The sequence below is a fragment of the Ursus maritimus genome, unplaced genomic scaffold (genome assembly GCF_017311325.1).
Source record: "Ursus maritimus isolate PB19 unplaced genomic scaffold, ASM1731132v1 scaffold_12, whole genome shotgun sequence".
Lineage (NCBI taxonomy): Eukaryota > Metazoa > Chordata > Mammalia > Carnivora > Ursidae > Ursus > Ursus maritimus.
Window position 1 is genome coordinate 11,107,412 of NW_024423564.1, and position 20,007 is coordinate 11,127,418.

The 20,007-nt window shown below is 41.5% G+C and overlaps 1 long non-coding RNA gene across 19 annotated transcripts in view; it reads right to left on the reverse strand.

Moving 5' to 3' along the window:
- Positions 1 to 18,579, reverse strand: part of LOC103669442 — a 57,491-nt gene extending 38,912 nt beyond the window's left edge. For 10 of the 19 annotated variants that reach the window (XR_005834049.1, XR_570265.2, XR_005834051.1 and 7 more), the window contains exons 1-4: positions 18,444 to 18,579; positions 14,483 to 14,566; positions 7,100 to 7,189; positions 5,262 to 5,344 (exon numbers count right to left, since the gene is read on the reverse strand). This is a non-coding gene — a long non-coding RNA (uncharacterized LOC103669442). Of the gene's footprint in view, positions 1 to 305; positions 1,659 to 3,016; positions 3,086 to 5,261; positions 5,345 to 7,099; positions 7,190 to 14,482; positions 14,567 to 18,443 lie in introns of those variants that run through there. The other 9 variants (XR_570278.2, XR_005834055.1, XR_005834054.1 and 6 more) reach the window with 5 other exon arrangements.
- Between the last annotated feature and the right edge of the window lie 1,428 nt (positions 18,580 to 20,007).

The following is a 20,007-nucleotide window of genomic DNA, read 5'->3' on the forward strand; positions in this document are numbered from 1 at the left end:
GAGGCTGGGAAAAGCAGAGGAGCAGTGAAATATTTGGTGAGTACTGTCCATACCACAGTAGTCCTATAATTATTTTCTTGAGGGCAAGAATCTGTTTTATTTGCTGATATTCCCAAGTATCTAGAATCGTGTCTGGCTTACAGTATTCACTAACAATTATTGAATGAATAAATCAATGAATTAATAAATGGCATCTGAAGCTGTTTTTCCTCATTTAACTATGAATCTGAAAAGTTCTCAGAAAGAATTAAGATATTCAAGTTCAGGTTAACATTTCAGAAACACTTAGTATTGACAAGAAGACAAAACTTTGATAAGAATTTATTTGAAGTTGGCAAACTCATTCTCAAATGTAATTACAAATTACACAAAATCTTATCTACGGGAGCTTGATGATTCTTTAGATTGACTAAAATATAAGGAAGTACAACACTTGACTCTAAAAGCCAGTTTGGATGGTTGGTTTCCTTTAAAAAATGAACACAGACTGCAATCTTCCTAGAAATGATCGCTTAGGGAGTTGGGAACAATTTGCCATGATGATAAGAATTTAGATTGTGGTGATACGAGAAGGCAAGCAGCAGTCAGGCATGGGGAAAGCACAATAAGTAGCTGTCCTTTTGGCTCTAATTCAACACCTGTTCTTAACATTACCTGCATGATAGGAGGGCACAGAAAGTTCAATATTTGGTTTTCACAAAGGAATCTCAAAGTGATTATGAGATGTAATTCATCATTTATTCCACAAATGTTTATTAAGCACCAAATGTGTGCATGCACAATGCTTGGTGCTGGAGATTCAGGTGCAAAAGACAGATATGAGTCCTACCCCGAATGGAACTTGGAGTCTAATAGAGAAGATAGACACTGAACAACTATTATAATGAGCATGACACAGGTTGCAAAAGGGGAAGTAACAGGTGCTATGGAGTGAACTGGGAAACTTCTTGGTTTTCAGCAGTAAGAAAGTAGGGTCAGGGAAGAGCTCAAGAAACTGACATTTCAATTTAAATCCAGAGGATAAGGAGGATTTGGCATGGCTTACAGTGAGGGAGGGAAAGAGAATTCCGGATGGAGGGAACAGCTCGTCTTCACAACCCCACTAGGAAATCTCAATAGGATTACATGCTTAATCATATAGGTGGAGAAGTGGTAGAAGAAAGTGACTTGTTCAAAGTATGCTGTTTAACAAGTTGCTTAATTAGGACTCTAAGCGACATTCTTTACATAACAGAGCAGGGCACACGATTGTTTCTCTAAGGTAGATTCTTTCCTGACCCAAACAGAGCTGAGCTGGTCACTCCCATAGCCCATCAGGTACATCAATCAGCCACGAACCAGACTGATGTAACAGATACAAATTTTCAGCCTGCTTCACAGCACGCAGGATAAGAACTAAAGAGCCCTAAATGGCTTCCATGCAGGAAGAGGGTGGGGTGTAGTGGCAGAGGGGGAAGCTTCCTCGGGGAGAGCCAAGTGCTAAAAGCAGCTGCGTGTGACATTTCCAACAACAGCCCTCCCTCCCTCATTGTGTATGAGACACACATCAGATGTTCTGGTTTATGATTTCAGCTTCAGAGTACATACCCTTCGAGGTCCAAGCTCATGTATCTCTTCCTGGCATGGTGCCTGCTCATTAACTGGGCTCGGAAGTTCATCTGAGACAGATAACCAAATGCTGAGAATATCAAGATCCCTTTCTCCTACCCTCAAGGAGGCCTGGAATCTCATGGTGCCCAGCCTCTGGACTTGCTAGAAAGTGACAAAGCACAGGCTACCAAAAAGATTCTGTCCAGATGCCAGGACCGTATCAGAACACAAGGTCACTTATAGCTGCTGTCTTCCCCCGTTTATATCAGCCCAGAGGACAATCCATTCTCTTTCCTTTGGAGGACACAATAAAGGCTAACTCTTGGAAGTCCCAGGTAAGTGCCACTTTATCCATTAGGTAGACCAGACCTTAGGAGAGCTATCAAGTCTTTGCCTTTCATTTTGTGTTTCCCTCTCCTGGTAAAATAAAGTAGAAAAATCTATTATTTACAGGGATCTGATAACAGGAAAGCACTTACAGGCCTTTGATTCTTTCATTCAAGAGCACAGATCCTGAAGTGACTGAGATGTCAGCAAATGGTATGTTTGCATAACAATTAATCTCTAAAAATTTAAGTTCCTGATATTCTGATCATTTAAAAATGTATTACTTTAGAGATTTCTGTTAAGTGTTGGTGTTGAAATCTGTTATTTGTTCTAAAAATGCTGGGTCATATAATCTCTCACATTACCTTCCCAAATATCTAATGCAACTAAAAAACCACTGTAAAATAAATGTCAGAGGGTTTTCTTTTTAAAGAACAAAATTACAATAATAACAATAATTTGTTCTAATCTAAATGACAGCAGTCTCTGAGCATCGAGGCTGCTCGTTTCATCACTGGGTGGCCACATTCATATGCCTTTTTGTCAGAAATCTTTTCATAACCAAACATTAGGCCCAACTTGGGGTGATCTGAAAGACAGGCTGGCATGGGAAGAAGCATGCTAAAGTTAGTAGTGAGGTTTTATCAGGGTTCCTTAGTCCACACTATTCCTCAACTACCACAAGTACAACTCTGAAGTAGTAATAAACAACTTCTTACTTTAGGGCAAAATAACTCCTGGGAAATTCATTCATTAAGTCTATATTCAAAGAAAATCTATATTCATTGTACTGAATAAGACATGATTACTGCCTTATAATATATAATTTAGTGGAGATTATTATATACTAGACTGTCTGCTCCAAGGTCAGGTTTGGGGTCTGTTTCAAGTACCACTTTATACCCAAGTATAGCAGTGTCTGCTTCATGATAGGTACTCAATAAATATTGGTTGAATGTGTAAATGTATGAACAGATATGTACATGATGTTCCTTTTCATATGTAAGTGTGTACTACATTCTTTGACAAACACATGGTTGATTACAGTTGCATAAACATTTCGGTATCAGCCATCAATAACTCAGACTTTAGTAGGTCCCATGGAAACAGTTGATTTTAATTTTTACTTCTTGTAATCAGTCTGTGGCCTTGAGGTTAATAGCACTGGCTGGGGAAACAGGAAGAATATAAGAAAGAGGGATATTTAAATCACCATCCTGAAGTTGTATTTAGAGGTTTTATTCCAAATGCACTATTCTGAAAACAAGTACAAAGTGTGTGTGTTTTTTCTTGGCAAATGCTAACTCAAAAATAGGAAGAAAAGCTATGTTACCATGTTATTTGAGATACCCTTTATCCTAATTTTTTTTCTCTTCATCCTAAAGTTTTTCCATTTCTCTTTTCAGACTTGAAAGAACAGAGTTGCCAACTATGGCATTATAATAAATAAATAGAAAGGAAGAAAGATGAGATAAGGATCTTAGGAATAAGAAAATCCAATATTGTTTGGATTCTAAACACTATCTTTGTGGCCTTGGTTAAGTTTGGACTTAACTTTTTCATCTGTAAAATAGAGGGTGTTGAGTTAAGTTATTTCTAAAACATCCTCCAGTTTGAATTTTCTGTGATTTCATCTGACAAGCAAACTCTCCCCTTTGTCATCTTGTTTTTTGCAGAATGCTCAATTTTTTCCAGTTTTTTTTTTAAATCACTTACCACAGATGCTTAAAATAAAAAGCTCTCTATATAGAATGTCTGCCCTTTTCTTTCCCCAAGTAGTCATGGCACAACTTAAAAATTATAAAATATATCCAAATAAAGATATAAAGAAGAAAATAAATACCACTCTATAAACCCACTACTGAGTTATAATCTTCTATCACTTCAGTGCCCATACTTTTATGCATATTTATTTAAAAAATAAAATTGTGATCACTTTGTACTTAAGTGTTTTGAAACCTGCATTCTTTACCTAATAATACACCATAAAGATTTCCTCACATTCTTCTAAAGCATAATTTTTCTTCATGCTGCATTTGCAATCCACTATTAAATACTATAATTTAACTCACCTATTATTGCTAGACATGTAGATTATTTATAATCTGTGTTATAAATAACATTGTAGTGGGGGCGCCTGGGTGGCTCAGTCATTAAGCGTTTGCCTTTGGCTCAGGGCATGATCCCGGCGTTCTGGGATCAAGCCCTGCATCAGGCTCCTCTGCTGGGAGCCTGCTTCTTCCTCTCCCACTCCCCCTGCTTGTGTTCCCTCTCTCCCTGGCTGTCTCTCTCTCTGTCAAATAAATAAATAAAATCTTAAATAAATAAATAAATAAATAAAATTGTAGTGAACAAATTTGTACAAGAATAAGTGGTTATTTCCTAAGAACAAATTTTCATAACTAGAGATATTCCTACTAGTAATGTATGAATGCTGGTTTTCCCAGACACCCTGGAGGTTATAAAACAGGTTTTATAATTTAAAGAAATCTTTGCCAATATGCCATCTAAAAAGCCCTTGAGGTCGTAAGCCTTATAATTCAATATCCATATCTGATTATTACTGAATATTTTTGCTTTGTTCATTTGCATCTTTTTTTTTTTTCTGGTTGTCTACTCCATTATTTTGTTCATTTTTCTACTTATTCACTTTTTTTTGAGACACCTCAAATTCCTCATTATTTTTGATGTTGCCCTGCAGGTTCAGGGAGATTCAAAGTTGTTTTTGGAGATCATAATCGCCCTAATTATATGGTCCCAGACCAAAACTTCAAGTAATGTACTTTTTTTTTTTTTAAGTTTTCCTCTGGCCTATCCACAAATCATTTTATGATTTTGTTTTGCTTTTTATTTTAATTTTATTTTTAAAGGTTTTATTTATTTATTTGACAGAGAGAGAGACAGCCAGTGAGAGAGGGAACACAAGCAGGGGGAGTGGGAGAGAAAGAAGCAGGCTCCCAGGGGAGCAGGGAGCCCGATGCGGGGCTCGATCCCAGGACTCCGGGATCACGCCCTGAGCAGAAGGCAGATGCTGAACAACTGAGCCACCCAGGCGCCCCTTGTTTTGCTTTTTAAGTTCCGAACTTATCAGTCATTTTAGCGCTCTATTCTGGAGCACCTTTTCCAACAACATTTTAATAACGAAGTATTTTGAATAAAATACTAAGATTTCATTAATGTTATGCATTGAAACATTCGTAAATCTTAAACACTGGTAGGCCAATATTGGAAAACAGGCAGAAAGTTAGCACATTGCAGGTATTCAATTTTAAATGTACAACTTATTATAGAATATGTATCAATATTATGGCAGCAAAACAAAAGATTTACATTCAGGTACGTACCTACAATTCATCACATTCTGTGGGGGGCACCAGCTAGGTAAATAAACAGGCAAACACCTTGGAAGTGGCTATCTTCACCAGAACTTTAAAAAAAAAACCCAAAACAATAGCTTTCAGTGGCCTTAACAAATGTGGTGCTCTTTAGAGCCTTTAGAAGAAATACTAAGCTAGAGACACTCGAAAGACATAGAACCCCCTCGCTGGGCTTTGACTTACTGGCTGAGCAGGTTATTGCTGATAGTTGATCATCCAAAAGAACAACCTGTAACTCACTGGCCATGTACGGAATAACAAAGCACATCTTCACGTAACTTACTGTCCCTTTACTTTTATCTGAGCCTGTATCTATTCTTTTCTCAATATATATTATTCTTTTTAAATTTCTCATGTTCTGGGTTGTTTCATATGTATAACTATTTTTAGAATTTGTTTTTTAGCAAAGACAAATCTTTGTGGTAACTTTTTGACTCATTACAAACACTGTCCTTATTGACTTTAAGGATATCACTTTAAAGTCTTTTCTGGGGCATCCTATTTTTTAACAATACTGAAATGTGTTGGTTGTGATATTAAAATTAATCTAACGTACCAAAAGAACAATAAATCTTAGAACCTGTTAAATGAAAAAAGAGGGACAGAATAGTATATGCCCTATACCATTATATATTAAAAAATGTGTATATTTTTATTTATACAGAAATATGCAGGATACAAAGTAACAAAATGTTACTATTAACATACTCTGAGGAGGTGTGGTGAATAGCTGGGTAACAGGGGTGCAGGATTTCCTTTTCACTGTATATTCCTTGTAACTTAATTTTGTTCCATGTACAGAATTAACAATTTAAAAATAGAATTCAGTTATAAAAATCTTATTGCACATAGTGGGCATTCAATAAACATGGAATGAAAGAATAAATGAATTAAGTAAAATGAATCAGTGACTTAAACTTGCACTAAAGCCTTGCGGTGTTATGTGCCCAAACTGCAGCAAACTTTAAGGCTGTAAATGGTCAATATCTGTAAATCTTCTGAAATGGCAGAATTGTGACATAGCCAAGAAAAGAGCTTTGGTGGCCTTAACAAATGTGGTGCTTTTTAGAGCCTTTAGAAGAACAGCGTTTTTATAAGTGGTTCCAGGCTAGTCCTTTAAAAATTCCTAAGTAAATAAAGCCAGATTATCCTCCATCCCCCAAATCTGTGAAAGAATTACCACTCTTTGGCAAAAACACCTCTTACGGCCTAGAAGAAAATGCACTAACTCTCTTTTTAATAAGTCAGGTCCCAAGCTTGTCTAGTGGCAGTTTTATCAACCTTCCTCTCACTGCTAAATAGTGAAATTTCATAATTGCATGAGACTAAATGGCTATTTATTTTGGCAGGGGGAGAAGGGGTAAATGGAGAGGGAGAATCTTAAGCAGGTGCCACGCCCAGCACGAGGCCTGATCCCGTGACCCTAAGACCATGACCTGAGCCAAAATCAAGAGTCAGAGACTTAACCAACTGAGCCACCCAGGTACCCTTACTAAATGGTTTTTTATTTTTATTTTTTCTTTATTTATTTGAGAGGGACAGAGCAAAAGCAGGGGAGAAAACGACTCCCCACTGAGCAGGGAGCCCAACTCGGGCCTACATCCCAGGATGCTGGGATCATGACCTGAGCCAAAGGCAGACGCTCAGCCAACTGAGCCACCCAGGCTCCCCTAAATGGCCTTTTAAAACAGAAATAAAGACTGAATTGGGGAAAAAACTATTGTCACTTTGTTATATTTCTAAATGGAACCAATCCATTACTCTTTATTACATGCATTTTTTTATTTACGATATTTTCAACTTACAATAGGTTTATTGGGATGTAACCTCATCATAAGTCCGGGAAGATCTGTATCTCCCTATATCTGCCGAGGAAGCTGGTCCTGATTATTTTTCTGAAAAATAATAAAAGGTAGGGGAAACAGACTTCAGATGAGTATGTTTATTGTATCTCTTACTTCAGTGAAGGTAATCAAGAATTTACACTAAGTGCAAAGTTACTTTAGGCTTTGTCTACCACCTTATGTCCTAAGATAAGCAAACCAGCAACCTATTGTGTTATTTAGGTCAAGCTTTAGGGACAAGCATGGATCTAAAACGTGACAGTTTCTTGGAATCAAAATAATAAAGGGATGACAGTGGAATTCTAGCTATTCTTGTTGGGGAGAGGAAGGCTGAATTGTGGAATTCACTACAGCACACAGATTCTTATAAGCGTTTCACCAAAAAAATAAAGATAACTGGATAAAGTGGTTTTACATTGAGCAACTCTATGTAAAATGTTTACAACAAGTGTCTGGCACAGGAGATTTGCTATGTAAANGTTAACCGCTCTTTATCATCATTATTATTATAATGACACCCACCACTTCAAAACAGTCAAAAGTTTTTATTAGCCATACTGTACCTTTATATAAAGCAATCGGTAGGATACCAAGGGAAGAAACAGTCCCTGTTTGTAAGAAGTTTATAGTGATAACATTTTGAAGAACAGAAAGTTAAATTGTTAAAGAAAAAATATTTAGTTTCTTTGAGGCAGCATCTTTTGCTAGTTTAGCTGGAGCCCTGCATCAAAGGCGGAGAAAAAGTCATAGCTCCTTCTTTCCCAAACAAGTTAAAAACAGAGATCCCTAATATTTAAAATAAACAAATTACAGTAGTAATTTATTGCTTTTCAACAATTCTGGTGTCATAAAATCTATCTAAACCAAAGTCCACATAGATCTTGAATACAAGAATCAAAATTCTCAGGGAAGTAAGGCACTTGAGTGGGAGTCTATACTCTTTTTTTTTTTCCTGACAAGGGTAGAATGCCAAGAGGAAAAGGCCAGGAGGAAGACTGCCTAGAGACCTAGGTACATGGAACTGTCCTTACGCTTCATGTATGTATACCTCCATTTCTGAACACCTTTATTTTTGGATACCTTCCAGTCTATGAAAAGAAAGGGGAAGAAAAAAACAAGAAAAGAAAGGGAAGAGGAATAAAAGGAACTGGATAATCGAAAGATGGGAAATGCTCTTCAGTGAGTTAAAACTGTGCTCTCTCTGAAAAGGAATAGGCAAAAAACTTTTTGAAAAGAAAGCCTTAATTTCTAGTAGAGATTGTCCTGGAAAGGATAACTTTCCGAACTGACAGAAAGGTGCTCCAAACTCTAAAACGTAATTTAAACTTCCCTCCGACATACAATAGAAAATCCATCCTTGAAGCATTAGGCCTTTCTTAGCTACCTTAAAATATACCCTGTCCCTAACTCCCCTAAGCTTTCTCTCCTCAGGTGGAAACTAAGGAGAAATTTAACTTGCTTTGCTAACCTGAGGAAAAGTTTTCTACATGGAGAATGTATAAGTTAGATCACAACGTGTTTATATGGCTATCCGATACTGTTAAGATAATTTGAATTCTGCAGCTTTTGCATTCTTTTTTTTTTTTAAAGAATTTTTTTTTTTTTAAAGATTTTATTTATTTATTCGACAGAGATAGAGACAGCCAGCGAGAGAGGGAACACAAGCAGGGGGAGTGGGAGAGGAAGAAGCAGGCTCATAGCGGAGGAGCCTGATGTGGGGCTCAATCCCATAACGCCGGGATCACGCCCTGAGCCGAAGGCAGACGCTTAACCGCTGTGCCACCCAGGCGCCCCAGCTTTTGCATTCTTAATAGTGGACAATACATGAGGACTTTGGAATATCTGAATTTTAAAGTACAGAGACTGCATACATGTTTGCCTGAGGTCCTTAATACTTCAGAGGATCCACTGAGAGCCCTTCCCACGGATTGGAAAGACTTATGAATACGTTAAAAAAAAAAAATTAAGAGACCTAGGTCTTCCAGAGGAGATACAGAAAGACATGGAGTTTAATTCTCAAGCCAATGCTTTTCCCAAAATAATCATGTACCCCCAATGAAGGAAATAGGAAATGAAACGTTACATTCATTTGGATTTAGAGGTGGCCTTCCTAAGCCATTTATTCAAGTATAAACAATAATTATGTAGAAAGAACCTGGTTATAAATATAATTATGAAACCTTATTAATTTACATTAATCAGTGGTGAACCTAAAAAATTGCATTACCAAGAGGTTTGAATTATATAATAGAATTACTAAAACTGTTCCCTTGTTAGGCTAACTGCCACTCTTTCATCTCTAGGTTGTCCTGTACACAGCTTACTAGGTAGAAGGAAGAAGTGTTTTCTTTTTTTTTTTTTTTTAATATTTTATTTACCCGACAGACAGAGAACGCAAGCAGGGGGAGCGGCAGGCAGAGACGGAGAAGCAGGCTCCCGCCAAGCAGGGAGCCCAATGCGGGGCCTGATCCCAGGACCCTGGGATCATGACCTGAGCTGAAGGCAGATGCTTAACCGACTGAGCCACTCAGGTGCCACGGAAGAAGTGTTTTCTATGAAGAAGAAACAGCATATACAAAGGCAGAATGGTCAGGGTTAGGACTTTGAAACAACCCCACATTTTCTGCCTATTGTCTTCCTCATCACTATCCTCCCCTATGACTTGAGGATTTTGAACAAAATAAAATGAAAATGGCCTAGCCTTTAGCACAGGCTGAGTTAAGCAGACCTAGGTTTAAATCTTAGCTTTAAAGTACTTGTAAGCTAAAAACAGCTTACTGACGATCTTTAAGTTTGGGGAGATGAGATGGGATTTCCCTAGGTTCTTGGTAGAAAAACCTTTGTTTAGGAGCACAGTTGCAGTGATGAAGAATCCTCCCCGTTAACTCTTGGAATCCATCTCTCTCTCGTTCCACTGGATTCTTTAAGTGGGCTTGGTTGCCAGCATAGCCTGAATCATGTACTCCCATGTTTTGGTTAAAGCACTCCTCGGCTGTTTCACACATAATGGGGTCTCACACCTACGTTGGTTAAAGCAATGGACTAGTGGATGACAAGGACAATACAAGATGGAGTTAGAAGGCTTCCAGATTAACTTTTCATTGGAAACAGGAGCAAAAAACTCTGTTTTCTAGCCTGTCTGGGCCTGATGGAACATGAGAGAAAGGCAGTGTATTTTAGTTCTCTGTTTGGATGGCTACCCCGATAAGCGTTACCTGTCTGTAATTTATGTCTTTGTGCCTCTCCTTAACTTACTTCGGCATTTAACTTTTCAGATTCTGGTTCCCACTGGATGTGGCTATGGCAAGATAATGAGGTGTGTGTGCACGGTGGGGATGAGGGAGTGGTAAAAACAATAGCTGCCTCAGAATAGTGTATTCTGAGCGTGGTGAGATTTACTCTACTTCTGCTCCTGAAGTACTGAGTAGACTAGCAGTCCTGAAGGCTGGTAGCATAATACAAAGAGTATTCCCCTACAAGATTTTCCAGTTTCTTTCTTGCTACCAGATTGGAGGTGGTAAACAGGGGGAGGTATATTTGAATACCTGAAGACTTAAGGAAGTAGGCCTCGCCAAAGCAGGATAGAGGTAAAGCCCTCAGTCTGAGAGTATGAGTTCAAAGACACTAGAGAGAAAAGAACTTATCTACAAACAGTTAGCTTGGAGTCTGAAGCTGAAGGCTGTCCTTTGCAAAGGATGTAGTGGGCCGTCTCAGTCACTGTGGCCATGGTGACCAAAATGGAACCATGGGCCTGAGATGAGAAAATTGTGGAAGAAGTTGTCAGGAAATCCACTGGGTCTCTTAAATGTGAATCCTGATCTGCCAAAGGTGACATTAAAAGGAGAATCTCCATAGAGGGAGGAGACTGCCAAATGTTGTTACTAAGACTCTTGTTCTGACATTAAACTTTTCCTTGGGGATATTACATAAATTATCACCGACACCATGAGGAAGACTGGGGGGGTGGGTAGCACATCCTTTTTGGCCTGTCTTTTTAAAAAATATTTTATTTATTTATTTTAGAGAGAGAAGAGTGGGTGCCCGAGTTGGGGAAAGGGGTAAAGGGAGAGAATCTTCAAGCAGACTCCATGCTCAGTGCTGAGGCCAATGTGAGGCTGGATCTCACAACCCTGAGATCATGACCTGAGCCAAAACTAAGAGTTGGATGCTTAACCAACTGAGCCACCCAGGTGCCCTCCCTTTTTGCTGCTTCTTAAATAGCACAGCAGAGCCCAAGCTGGAACTAACTAGGGGCTGCAATATGTATCTGCCACCCCCCAAATGCCTGTCCATTCCTCATTTTCTAACCCCCACACGATTTTCTGTCATTGTTTTTCTACTTTATGCTGATTAAAGTATCAGGAGTTTAAAGAATTCTACTTTCTGGGGCGCCTGGGTAGCGCAGTCGTTAAGCACCTGCCTTCGGCTCAGGGCGTGATCCCGGCGTTCCGGGATCGAGCCCCACATCAGGCTCCTCGGCTGGGAGCCTGCTTCTTCCTCTCCCACTCCCCCTGCTGTGTTCCCTCTCTCGCTGGCTGTCTCTCTGTCACATAAATAAATAAAATCTTTAAAAAAAAAAAAAAAAGAATTCTACTTTCTTTTGTATTATTGAATAATGTATGATGTAGAAATGTCAAGCAAACATGTACTGCAGTTAGTGCTATAAAGGGAAGGGCTCCATGAAGCACATTTGAAACATCTGAACTCTGAGGCCTAGAAGGGTACGGACTCACTTTCACCATACTGCTCCACTCCTTATTATCTTATACTGGGGCTGATTAACTTTTCCTAGTCCTTGAAGACTTTCCAGTTTGAATCTGTGATTCAGATTAAACTTGACTAAAATTCAGGGATAAGGAGAGTAATGCACCAATAAACAGACTTACAAAACATGAGTACTTACCTTCCCTTTTGGGTGTCCAGGAAAGCCTCTTGGCCTGGCTCCTATTAGGAAGGGCTGTGGCAAAGGCCATTTTCCTCATATCAGTAAGGAGGACCCTCAACATTTTTTAACTCCTCTAAATTCAAACCCTGAAAAGATAAATCCACAAGGGCCACCTTCTACCTGTTCTATATTCCTCTGTGTGAGGACCTTCTTCCTCTATGAATGACTGATAATGAGAATGTCTTATTTAAGCAAACCATTCTGCCCTACCCAAAGCGGTATAACTTTTTCTATGGCCATAAAAATAATCCTATCAGAGTACAACAGGCATAACATCTGAACTCATGGTTTGTATAAAAGGTAAGGTGGGGGGAGGGAGGAGGCTTCATCCTTTTAATACACAGTTCACAAGTGGGGTTGGTAGCCCCTGGACCTCACTTGGGTACAGGCATCATAGATATTGTATGGCATGGGGCACTGTGGCAGATTCACGGTTCTCAGAGGTCACCACAGATTGAGTTCATGCTTTACTTAAGCCTTATCTTGTTCACCAGTACAGCAGCATCAAGGTCCAGTTAGAACACCCAGTCTGGCTACCCAGGCAGGTGGATACATAAAGCTAGTCTTTATGATCTAAGAGGCCTCCTTCATTGCATGCACCACTCTTCTGAGTCACATCAGGCTGGAGGTACAGCTGTTCAGGAGTTCCAACTGCCTGCTGCTGCTGTTGAGTAGTGGCCATAAGGTCCAAGTTCTCACAATGAAAGATCTCACAGCATGCAATATGGGCGCCAGTACACCCAGAACTTCCTGGAATACAGGTGATCTTAAACTAAGCTTTAAAAAACATGTCCCAACATCTCTACCCCCAACTTAGTGCCTAGAAGTGCCTTATGAACACAAGAAGTGAGCACAACTATCCCAAATTCAGATAAGCAGGGAGTAGTTCTTCCCTACAGTGCATTTTCTGGTTTCAAAGGCAGATTTTGTGGCCAACAGCTTTTCTCAAGATTGTTTAGCCCTACGAGGGATATAAGGAAACTAGAACAGGATTTTTCCTAAGATGGCCTTCAAACTCTAGGGATTAATCTCCTATGGTATTAATAGTTATAAATGACAATTTCTGCTCATGTATTTTTGGTGAGAACGAAATGATGAATACTTCCTGATGATTCCAGAAAATATTGATTATGTGACCTTAAGCAAGTTACTTAACCTTTTGTATCTGTATCTGTCTGTAAAATGGGGATTATAACAGTACTTAGTTCATAGCATTTTTATAAGCAGTACATGAGTTAATATGTGTAAAGTGCTTAGATCAATGCCTGGCATATAGTAAGCACTCCCTAAATCGTAGTATCATCAATTTATCATTATTATTATTTCCAATCTCCACCCCATCTGCCTAGAATACTAAAGATGGGAAAGAAGGGAGGGAAGGAAGGAGGTAGAAAAAGTAAAAGGAAGGAAGGAGCTTAGGGTAAGCCAGGGTCAAGGAGGCAGACAGTCTGGCAAGTGTGTAGGACCATGCCTAGAAGGAATGCTTGCCAGGAAAGATTCTAAGTAACGATATAGGTTACAAAGAGCAGAGGCCAAAACTGTCTCTGTGCTGGCAGAAATAAGAAGCAGAACACAACTTTATCAGACCAGGAATGGAGTGAGGGTATGGGAATTGTTCCACCATATACAAAGAGAGCCTCAGGTAACTTGGTTGAATCAAATTGAATTAGAGGATAAACAGGTCAAAAGGAATACTCTTGGTACCTGTTACCCAGATGGATTGTTCTGCAACCTTTAAAGTCTTTAAGTCTTTTAAGACTTCAAAGTCTTTAAGTATTAGCGTGAGTTTATCATAATTTTTTAAGTTTCCCCCCCAAATTATTGGGCTTTTTAATCTCAATTTCACGCAATTGTTAAAAAAACAATGTAAATGTCCCTTACTATCAAAGCCATTGCAAATATCAAAAAAACCCGCAGAAAACAATTAGCACACGTAATTACTACACATGTAATTACAATTAGTACACGTATAATTACAATTAGTATATGTGTACTAGTAAACATAGGACAGCATGATTCCTTGAAAAACACATACTTATTCACAAAAAAATTCTCAAAGACTCAAAGAAGTAGAAAAGCAAATCTTTGGCCACCAAATCTACCAAACACATAAAAATCAGTAGTTGGATATAATCTTTTTTTTTTTTTACTAATTTGTCATGTTGAGGAATTTTTATTGAGAGCAATTTTGTTTTCTACCAAATTGCTGAGGCTCTCTTCATATGTGGCAGTTTGTTTTGACTGTTTTAACCAAATTATCTCTTGCCAGCAGAGAACCAAAGAAGCCAACTGATTAGGATGCCAAACTGCAAGCTGGTGAGGTAAGTGAAAGGTCAAAACAGAGCAAGAAGAGCCAAGGAAAAATGGGGAGAGCTCAGGGCAAGGCTTGAAATACATACATCTCACCAACACTGAGTTAGTCTTCCTTCAAAGGGTAGCAAATTCATCTTAGATCCAGACTTGGCCCTCAGGATGCAGCAGGACTACACCGACACAGAACATAAAATTAGAGATGTTCTGAAAGAGTTCACTATTATTATTTTCAAAGATTTTATTTTATTTTTTAAAGATTGTTCCCTTGAGAGAGAAAAAGTGCGCACGCACGCACACAAGTGGGAGAGGGAGAGAAAATCGCAAGCAGATTCCACGCTGAGGGCGAGCCTGACACGGGGCTCGATCTCATGACCCGAGCCAAAACCAAGAGTTGGACCTTAACCAACTGCACCATCCAGGCACTCCAGGATTTTATTTTTAAGTAATCTCTATGCCCAACATGGGGCCCAAACTCACAACCCAGAAATCAAGAGTCACATGCTCCACTGACTAAGCCAACCAGGTGCCCCAAGAGTTCTCTAATTTAAAGAATGTTTTTAGCATTGACGTCTTCTTTATGCTAGGTATTTGCTTAGCAAACTCTTTTATTCATACATGGTACAAAAGCAATTTCAAATTTCATTTTCCATGCTCCCCTTTGAGTTATTATAAATTATAAGTGGGGAAGTACTCTTAATCAATTAAGTATTATTGTGTTTTTTAAAAAAACCCTTCCTGTTTTGTTCGGTGTTAGTGAAATGAGGATAATAGCATCTTCCAACGCAGAAATGATGGAATAATTAAGAGAATATAAGTGAAATATATGAATTCCAGAGAAAATACACTCTTATTATTTTCCTTTTCTAGATAAACTGGGTAACTTACTCAGCTTAAATAGTAACTAACTGTTATTAATTTTCAAACTTTTTGCATTTGCATTTCTCATCCCATTACTAATTTCTGAGGTTAAAACTCACCTTAAAATCTTCAGAAGTTTTGCTCACTTAACAAGCTTGCCAACAGAAGATTACCCATGTATCATCCAGTCTATCAGCCTTTAAAACAGGAAAGTGAATCTGGGGAATTTCATTCTAAAGCTGAAAGCCGGGGCGTCTGGGTGGCACAGTGGTTAGGCTTCTGCCTTCGGCTCAGGGCGTGATCCCGGCGTTGTGGGATCGAGCCCCACATCAGGCTCCTCTGCTATGAGCCTGCTTCTTCCTCTCCCACTCCCTCTGCTTGTGTTCCCTCTCTCGCTGGCTGTCTCTCTCTCTGCCAAATAAATAAATAAAATCTTAAAAAGTAAAATAAAATAAAATAAAATAAAATAAAATAAAATAAAATAAAGCTGAAAGCCACTAAAGTGCATCCTGCCTTCTCTGGTTTTGATGTAATGATTTTGAAAGAGTCCATGATGAAATGCTTTTATCTTAAAAACCACACTTGGGGAGCGCCTGGGTGGCTCAGAGGGCTGAGTGACCAACTCTTGATTTTGCCTGAGGTCAAGATCTCAGGGTCCTGGGATCCAGCCTGCGTCAGGCTCCACCCTCATCCACAGAGTCTGCTTGTCCCTCTCCCTCTGCTACCCCCCCCCCGCCCCCTGCTCTTTTTCTTTCTCAAATAAATACATAAATAAAATCTTAAGGGGAAAAAAAAAAAAGGACAGCCTTTCAAAAAAAGAAAAAACAGAAAAACAAAAAACCCACACTTGGTATGGTAGAAGAACCTAGAACCTAGAAATCTGGTTCTTCTGATCATGCCATTTATTAGATGAGCAGCCTTAGAAAAGTTAGCTCCTCTGGGCCTTAATTTCCATTCTGTAAAACCTCCTCTCAGCTCTAAATTTCTGATCCTGTGCTTACTAGTTTATTTCTTCAGTGTCTCATGGATTAATCAGGAAGAGATCTGGAGAAGAGCAAGAATTTTACCTGTATCATTTCATCAGTTTTGCCAGCTCACCCATCCTATTTCTGCTTTTAAGCCGAGAACCCTTCCCTTGGTTTTGATCTTTCCCTTATGCACTTTATGAACAAATTATAATACTATCACAAACACTTGTAGAGTGCTTTCCAAGTTTTACCAACCCCTTCTGCAAATACTCTTATTTGATTACTATCACAATAGCTCAGGCTGGTGTATATTATCTTCATTACCTGGAGGGCCCAGAAGAGTTCAGTGAATTAACTGTCCAAAGTTAACACAGATAATAAATTATGGAAACAAACCTTCTGATTCCAAAGTCTATACTCTTTTCACAACACTACAGTTCCTACTAGGAGCAGATCCAGATTTTGTGGAGCCTGAGGCATACACAATTTTGGAGGATATTTTCAAGAAAAGGAATACAAAGGTGCTAACGTGATCCTATGAACACATTGTTAGGGCCCCTCTCAGGGCCCTGGATGGGGTTTATTCAAGTGAAGTGCTTTTAGGATTAATCTTTAGGATTCAGTTTCATGGTTTTCCATGGTTATACAATTATTTAATGCTCACTATATGCCAGACACTTAAGTAAAATACTATTTTTATTATCATAAAAACCCTAAGGTAGGTACTATCTTTGTTTTACAGAGCAGAGAATGAGGCCTGGAGAGTAAAATAATTTGCCTAAGGATACAGAGCTTCTAAGTGCAAAGTATCAAAATTGGAACTGAGACCTGGCTCCTGGGTTGATATTATAAACCTACCCACTCTGTTCCTATATAAGCCTTCTTTTCCAGTTTCCTGAGAATCAACTTATTCTAACACTTTCCACTACATTCTATAGTTCTGGCCCTGATAAGCTCATGCCTGAACCAGTCCCATTTTGTCTCCGTAACTCAGTTCTCCTACCATCCACCCTAACAACCCTAAAGCCCTGCTGTTCTAAATCCTGGCCACCGGGGTGGCCTGAATTGCCTTAATTCTCTGCATTTATCAAAGGTGAAAAGCAGTTCCTGCTCATATGCAGTGCTTGGCCATATATTCTGTACTGTCTTCTGAGGTGTTGAACTATTACTGAAAACTTTCTTTGTGTGAAACCGAGGCAGAGTAGGTGAAGGGAAAGCACATTCACATCTCAGAACCAGACCCCTCAATCCCCACTCCTCAATCTCAGTTCTTCATTTGCAAGACAAAACCTTAAGGCCAACCTCACAGGGCTGTGAAAATTAAGGGCGGAGGGGGCAGGGTTGGGGCCAACAGCAAGTGGTCATCAAATGTTGGCTGATTCTTCTGCCTGACTCAATCCCTCCAAAGAACTTGTAAACTCGTGGAAGGCAGGGACCTTCATACATTTTTGGTATTTCCCAAAAACCAACATAAGAGACACCTCATAATTATTCAAGCTGATCACCTAAACTGATACACTTCCAGTGTCTGGACTTGCTCAAGAACCTACTATGGCTCTTAGAACAAAATCAAGCTCTGGAGTCTGACTTGGGGTGTTGGTCACTTACTCTGTGACCTCTGGAAAGTTACTTAACCTCTCTGAGCCTCAAGCCCCTTATTTGTAAAATGTTAATAATAGTTACCTACCTCATAAGGTTATGAGGATAATTCAGGTGAACTACTAAGTATATAATCAGTCCCTCAAAACTGCTAGCTCTAATTATATCATGTCCCGAACATTCAGTGTCCACGAAAACTTGGCCTCTGCATTCTCATTTCTCCATGTTTCCAACACACACGCGTCCCTAGGGACCAGTCGCCACCCTCTGACCTGCTCTTCTGTCCCGACTTCTGTGTTTAACGCCCAGCATTCATCAAATGCCACAGGCGAGGCTCTGTATTAAGAAAGTTCCATCAGTTCTCTCATCAAAAAACACCAAAAGTGCCCAGGAGGTCGGTTCTACTACTGTTGCCATTTTAGAGAACAGGAAACAGGCCCTGAAGGTTTGAGTGACTTCCCCGAGTTCACCGAGCTCTCCGGAGGCCACAGCCCGCGCCACCCCGCCCGCCCCTTCAGCCTATTCCTGAGCCCGAGGTGGCCCCGCGTCCATTCACACCCTGTCCCGTCCCTCCTCTTCCAGTCGCTTCCCCGCTCCTCCGCGCGCCCGTCGCCCCCCACACCTGAGTCAGGCCCCCGGGGGTACGCCCCATCCGTCCTTGGCGGCTTTTCCCTGTTCTCTGTCAGAGACTGAGGGGGAGGCCGGCGCCGGTGTCCCGCACGCGTGGAGGTCACTGCGAACTCCTCGGACTGGGGACCCAAAGGCTGCGAGCTCCGCGAATGAGGCACTTTGCAGCTCTGTGGACGCCGCATAGCGGGGGCGCGGAGCGCGGGTCGCGCCGGGCCGCCGGTCACGTGGCGGGGAGGGCGCCAGCGCGCGCCAGATGCGGGCGGGCGCGCGCCCTGAGAGCGTGTGGAGGCGCGAGTCTCGGTTCGGGCGTATGTATTGGGGGAGGGCGGCGGCCGGGAGGGCCGACTCCGCCCCCTGTGCGCATGCTCCGGCCCCGGCGGATTATAAGGCAGCCCCGCGGTCCCGGCCCGACAAAGTGCTAGCGAGCTGCGACGTGACTTGCCGGCCGCGTGGGTGCCCGAGCGAGCGAACGAGGTAGCTGGCGAAGGACGCGACCTGGACCCTGGGCCCTGCGGGACTCCAGCCGTGTCACGTACACGCTTGGCGGCGCGAACCGCGCATAACGGTTAGTTGGGTAACGGCCGGCTGCGGCGCTGGCCGCGGATCCCGCAGTGCCCCTGCCGCCCTGGCGGATGGGAGGGAGACTCGTGGCGGGGCGCAGACTTGGGTCTCGGGGGAGGGAGGCGGCCCGGCAGGGTCATCGTGGCCGCGGGCAGCCGCGTAGCCCCGGAGCGTGGCGTTTGGGAAGGAGACCCTGAGGCGGTGGGGACAGCGCCTCGCCCCGCCGAGCTGCGGCCCCGTAGTCAGGTGCGGGCCACTGGCCTGGCCGGGGACTTGGGTTTGGGTGCCGGTGACCTTGGGGAAGTAGCTTTTCCCCTAGCGTTCAGGAGTCTCCTCCAGAGATGCTTCTGATTTGGAAAAGGGACGACGTGGGGCTGGTTCACGTGGTGCCTCCCCGCTCTCCTGGCCGCGTTCTGCTCCGAGGGAAGGGACTCGGGGCGGGAGTTATTTTGGACTCGTGGCATGCCCGCCCCAACCTCGGCCAGCCAATCCTTGCCCCACCTGGTGTCTTGCGAGAGTGGTTTGGGGAGCCGCAGTCCCTGCAGCCAAGACGTGACCGCAGGGTTCGAGCGCACTTTGCGGAGGGAGCAGTGCAGCCGGCCGACTCCGGGACTGGTGCAGACGGGGACTCTTTGTCATTCAACCTGTGGCTGCGGAACATCGACTGGAGCGCCCTCGCGCTCCTGGTCTTGAAGGCGGCCCTGTGGGGAGGAATCTGAAGGATAGCGTTACACTTGGTCAGATGCAGTCGTTTTGTTCCAAGTACATCCTTTTTTCCCACGTGCGTTTTAGCATTTCATTTTTTTGTCACGACTTCTTTGGTGTGAAAGGCAGTGGCCCAGACTACTTTGTAATTATTTTCAACCAAGAAACAACCGGATTTCTACTCGAGCCGGGTTTCCAGCGTTTGCTTACAAACTACGCGCCTGCTGATAACAGTAGAATGTTTACAAAGTGACTCTTTACCATAACTAGTTTTGAAATGTTTTTTTTTT